The 5,952-nt window shown below is 42.1% G+C and overlaps 1 non-coding gene across 1 annotated transcript; it reads left to right on the forward strand.

Annotated features, from left to right (window-relative positions):
* Positions 1-5,368: 5,368 nt before the first annotated feature.
* Positions 5,369-5,476, forward strand: LOC130959780 (small nucleolar RNA R71). The gene has a single exon (XR_009078846.1). It is a non-coding gene; the product is annotated as a small nucleolar RNA R71 (small nucleolar RNA).
* Positions 5,477-5,952: the final 476 nt, after the last annotated feature.

Genomic DNA, 5,952 nt, shown 5'->3' on the forward strand with positions numbered 1-5,952 from the left:
ATGTATATCATTGGTGAGAGCTTCAGATAAGCGTATGAAGATGCTTGGTCCCTTCCGTCTCTCTGCTTTCCTACTGTCTTCATCCAATCCTTCTTACTCCTTTCCATGGCAAGCTTATGCAAGGGTTTCACCGTTGTCAGTGGCTACCTCGCATCCTCTCATTGGAAATGTTCAACGCACCCTGTCACGGCACGGCTATCCATCTGTCGGTTCTCAATCAGGCCGGAATAGAATCCAGTGATTCTTTTGCGTCTGTCACTAACGCCCCGCCCTCAGGAGTTTGAAGCACGTCACAGTCATTCAATCATTGAATCCTACTCAGAATACCACAGACAAGGTTAGACCTTCCGGATTCTCTTGAATGCCGCCATCAGTTCTTGCCTATACCACGAAGACTCTGATCTCACGGAATGGCTGGCTCGGTTGTCAGGCGAGCGCTCGGTTGTCAGGCGATCAACCATGCATCGTGTATCAGGAACCCAAGAGATAAACATTGGAGCCTTGTTTGCTTGTAGAACAGAAGTGGTTGTCAGTCACTTGTTCATAAGTGAGAATGATGATGAGCGTCACATAATCATCACATTCATCATGTTCTTGGGTACGAATGAATATCTTGGAATAAGAACAAGCTGAATTGAATAGAAGAACAATAGTAATTGCATTAATACTTGAGGTACAGCAGAGCTCCACACCTTAATCTATGGTGTGTAGAAACTCCACCGTTGAAAATACATAAGAACAAGGTCTAAGCATGGCCGTGAGGCCAGCCTCCCAATGATCTAAGATAGCATAAAGACAAAGATAGCTACCAAGATGATCTAGAGATCTAAAGTGATCAAAAGATGAAAAATACAATAGTGAAAGGTCCTACTTATAGGGAACTAGTAGCTTAAGAATTACAAAGATGAGTAAAAGACATAAAAATCCACTTCTGGGCCCACTTGGTGTGTGCTTGGGCTGAGCAATGAAGCATTTTCGTGTAGAGACTCTTCTTGGAGTTAAACGCCAGCTTTTGTGCCAGTTTGGGCGTTTAACTCCCATTTTGGTGCCAGTTCCGGCGTTTAACGCTGGGAAAGCTGAAGGTGACTTTGAACGCCGGTTTGGGCCATCAAATCTTGGGTAAAGTATGGACTATCATATATTGCTGGAAAGCCCAGGATGTCTACTTTCCAACGCCGTTGAGAGCGCACCATTGGGCTTCTGTAGCTCCAGAAAATCCACTTCGAGTGCAGGGAGGTCAGAATCCAACAGCATCTGCAGTCCTTTTCAGTCTCTGAATCAGATTTTTGCTCAGGTCTCTCAATTTCAGCCAGAAAATACCTGAAATCACAGAAAAACACACAAACTCATAGTAAAGTCCAGAAAAGTGAATTTTAACTAAAAACTAACTAAATCATACTAAAAACATACTAAAAACAATGCCAAAAAGCGTATAAATTATCCGCTCATCACAACACCAAACTTAAATTGTTGCTTGTCCCCAAGCAACTGAAAATCAAATAAGATAAAAAGAAGAGAATATGCAATGAATTCCAAAAACATCTATGAAGATCAGTATTAATTAGATGAGCGGGGCCTTTAGCTTTTTGCCTCTGAATAGTTTTGGCATCTCACTTTATCCTTTGAAATTCAGAATGATTGGCTTCTTTAGGAACTCAGAATCCAGATAGTATTATTGATTCTCCTAGTTAAGTATGATGATTCTTGAACACAGCTACTTATTGAGTCTTGGCTGTGGCCCAAAGCACTCTGTCTTCCAGTATTACCACCGGATACATACATGCCACAGACACATAATTGGGTGAACCTTTTCAGATTGTGACTCAGCTTTGCTAAAGTCCCCAATTAGAGGTGTCCAGGGTTCTTAAGCACACTCTTTTTGCCTTGGATCATAACTTTATTTCTTTCTTTTTTTTTTCTTTCTTTTTTTTTTTTCGTTTTTCTCCTTCCCCTTTTTTTTCGCTTTTTCTCTCTTTTTTTTTTTGTATTCACTGCTTTTTCTTGCTTCAAGAATCATTCTAATGATTTTTCAGATCCTCAGTAACATGTCTCCTTTTTCATCATTCTTTCAAGAGCCAACATTCATGAACCACAAATTCAAAAGACATATGCACTGTTTAAGCATACATTCAGAAAACAAAAGTGTTGCCACCACATCAAAATAATTAAACTGTTATAAAATTCAAAATTCATGCAATTCTTATCTTTTTCAATTAAGAATATTTTTCATTTAAGAGAGGTGATGGATTCATAGGACATTCATAACTTTTAGGCATAGACACTAATGATCACAAGACACAAACATAGATAAACATAAGCACTAAAATTCGAAAAAAAACAGGAAAATAAAGAACAAGGAGATTAAAGAACGTGTCCACCTTAGTGATGGCGGCTTGTTCTTCCTCTTGAAGACCCCATGGAGTGCTTGAGCTCCTCAATGTCTCTTCCTTGTCTTTGTTGCTCCTCTCTCATGATTCTTTGATCTTCTCTAATTTCATGGAGGAGAATGGAGTGTTCTTGGTGCTCCACCCTTAGTTGTCCCATGTTGGAACTCAATTCTCCTAGGGAGGTGTTAAATTGCTCCCAATAGTTTTGTGGAGGAAAGTGCATCGCTTGAGGTATCTCAGGGATTTCATGATGAGAGGGGTCTCTTGTTTGCTCCATCCTTTTCTTGGTGATGGGCTTGAGGTCATGCCTTCTTAGTTGAACCGGCTTCCCTCTTGAATCTCTCTGTCATTGAACGCCCTCTTCACAAATGTCTGTGAGGACTTGGTCCAACCTTTGATCAAAGTTGACCCTTTTTGAGTTTGAAAGGGACCTTGGGGATCACCCTCTTCAAGGCCACAACTCCATAGAAGTGGTCTTGATGCACCCTTGAGATGAATCTCTCCATCTCCCATGACTCGGAGGTGGAAGCTTTTGCCTTCCCTTTCCTCTTTCTAGAGGTTTCTCCGGCCTTGGATGCCATAAATGGTTATGGAAAAACGAAAAGCAACGCTTTTACCACACCAAACTTAAAAGGTTTGCTCGTCCTCGAGCAAAAGAAGAAAGAATAGAGGAGAAGAAGAAGAAAATGGAGGAGATGGAGGAGGTTGTGTGGTTCGGCCAAAAGGGGGAAGAAGTAGTGTTTAGGGTGTGTGAAAATGAAGGAGTGAAGATGGGTTTGGGAGGGAAAGTGGTTTGAATTTGAATGGTAAGGTAGGTGGGGTTGGTGGGGATCCTGTGGGGTCCACAGATCCTGAGGTGTCAAGGAAAAGTCATCCCTGCACCAAATGGCATGCAAAAATGCGTTTTGAGCCAATTCTGGCGTTAAACGCCGGGCTGGTGCCCATTTCTGGCGTTTAACGCCAGGTTCTTGCCCTTTCCTGGCGTTTAATGCCAGTCTGGTGCCCCTTTCTGGCGTTAAACGCCCAGAATGGTGCCAGACTGGGCGTTAAACGCCTAACTGCTACTCTTACTGGCGTTTAAACGCCAGCAAGGCCTTCCTCCAGGGTGTGCTGTTTTTCTTCCTGTTTTTCATTCTGTTTTTGCTTTTTCAATTGATTTTGTGACTTCTCATGATCATCAACCTACAGAAAACATAAAATGACAAAGGAAAATAGATAAATATAACATTGGGTTGCCTCCTAACAAGCGCTTCTTTAATGTCAGTAGCTTGACAGAGGGCTCTCATGGAGCCTCACAAATGCTCAGAGCAATGTTGGAACCTCCCAACACCAAACTTAGAGTTTGAATGTGGGGGTTCAACACCAAACTTAGAGTTTGGTTGTGGCCTCCCAACACCAAACTTAGAGTTTGACTGTGGGGGCTCTGTTTGGCTCTGATTTGAGAGAAGCTCTTCATGCTTCCTCTCCATGGTGACAGAGGGATATCCTTGAGCCTTAAACACAAAGGATTCTTCATTCACTTGAATGATCAGTTCACCTCCATCAACATCAATCACAGCCTTTGCTGTGGCTAGGAAGGGTCTGCCAAGGATGATGGATTCATCCATGCACTTCCCAGTCTCTAGGACTATGAAATCAGCAGGGATGTAATGGTCTTCAATCTTCACCAAAACATCCTGTACAAGTCCATAAGCTTGTTTTCTTGAATTGTCTACCATCTCTAGTGAGATTCTTGCAGCTTGTACCTCAAAGATCCCTAGCTTCTCCATTACAGAGAGAGGCATGAGGTTTACACTTGACCCTAAGTCACACAGAGCCTTCTTGAAGGTCATGGTGCCTATGGTACAAGGTATGGAAAACTTCCCAGGATCTTGTCTCTTTTGAGGTAATTTCTGCCTAGACAAGTCATCCAGTTCTTTGGTGAGCAAAGGAGGTTCATTCTCCCAAGTCTCATTACCAAATAACTTGTCATTTAGCTTCATGATTGCTCCAAGGTATTTAGAAACTTGCTCTTCAGTGACATACTCATCCTCTTCAGAGGAAGAATACTTATCAGAGCTCATGAAAGGCAGAAGTAAGTCCAATGGGATCTCTATGGTCTCATTTTGAGCCTCAGATTCCCATGGTTCCTCATTGGGGAACTCAGTGGAGGTTAGTGCACGCCCATTGAGGTCTTCCTCAGTGGCGTTCACTTCCTCTCCTTCCTCTCCCAATTCGGCCATGTTGATGGCCTTGCACTCTCCTTTTGGATTTTCTTCTGTATTGCTTGGAAGAGTACTAGGAGGGAGTTCAGTAACTTTCTTGCTCAGCTGTCCCACTTGTGCCTCCAAATTCCTAATGGAGGACCTTGTTTCAGTCATGAAACTTTGAGTGGTTTTGATTAGATCAGAGACCATGGTTGCTAAGTCAGATTGGTTCTGCTTAGAATTCTCTGTCTGTTGCTGAGAAGATGATGGAAAAGGCTTGCCATTGCTAAACCTGTTTCTTCCACCATTATTGTTGTTGAAACCTTGTTGAGGTCTCTGTTGATCCTTCCTTGAGAAATTTGGGTGATTTCTCCATGAAGAATTATAGGTGTTTCCATAGGGTTTTCCTAGGTAATTCACCTCTTCCATTGAAGGGTTCTCAGGATCATAAGCTTCTTCTTCAGATGAAGCATCCTTAGTACTGTTTGGTGCATTTTGCATTCCAGACAGACTTTGAGAAATCAAATTGACGTGCTGAGTCAATATTTTATTCTGAGCCAATATGGCATTCAGAGTATCAATCTCAAGAACTCCTTTCTTCTGATTTGTCCCATTGTTCACAGGATTCCTTTCAGAAGTGTACATGAATTGGTTATTTGCAACCATTTCAATTAGTTCTTGAGCTTCTGCAGGCGTCTTCTTCAGATGAAGAGATCCTCCAGCAGAGCTATCCAAAGACATCTTGGATAGTTCAGAGAGACCATCATAGAAAATACTTATGATGCTCCATTCAGAAAGCATGTCAAATGGACATTTTCTGATCAATTGTTTGTATCTTTCCCAAGCTTCATAGAGGGATTCTCCATCCTTCTGTCTGAAGGTTTGGACTTCCACTCTAAGCTTACTCAATTTTTGAGGTGGAAAGAACTTTGCCAAGAAGGCATTGACTAGCTTTTCCCAAGAGTTTAGGCTGTCTTTAGGTTGTAAGTCCAACCATATTCTAGCTCTGTCTCTTACAGCAAAAGGGAATAGCATAAGTCTGTAGACCTCAGGGTCAACCCCATTAGTCTTGACAGTGTCACAGATTTGCAAGAATTCAGCTAAGAACTGATGAGGATCTTCAAATGGAAGTCCATGGAACTTGCAATTCTGTTGCATTAGAGAAACTAATTGAGGCTTAAGCTTAAAGTTGTTTGCTCCAATGGCAGGGATAGAGATGCTTCTCCCATAGAAGTCGGGAGTAGGTGCAGTAAAGTCACCCAGCACCTTCCTTGCATTGTTGGCATTGTTGTTGTTTTCGGCTGCCATGGTTTCTTCTTCCTTGAAGATTTCTGTTAGGTCCTCTACAGAGAGTTGTGCCTTAGCTTCTCTTAGCTTTC

The sequence above is a fragment of the Arachis stenosperma genome, chromosome 10 (genome assembly GCF_014773155.1).
Source record: "Arachis stenosperma cultivar V10309 chromosome 10, arast.V10309.gnm1.PFL2, whole genome shotgun sequence".
Taxonomy (NCBI): Eukaryota; Viridiplantae; Streptophyta; class Magnoliopsida; order Fabales; family Fabaceae; genus Arachis; species Arachis stenosperma.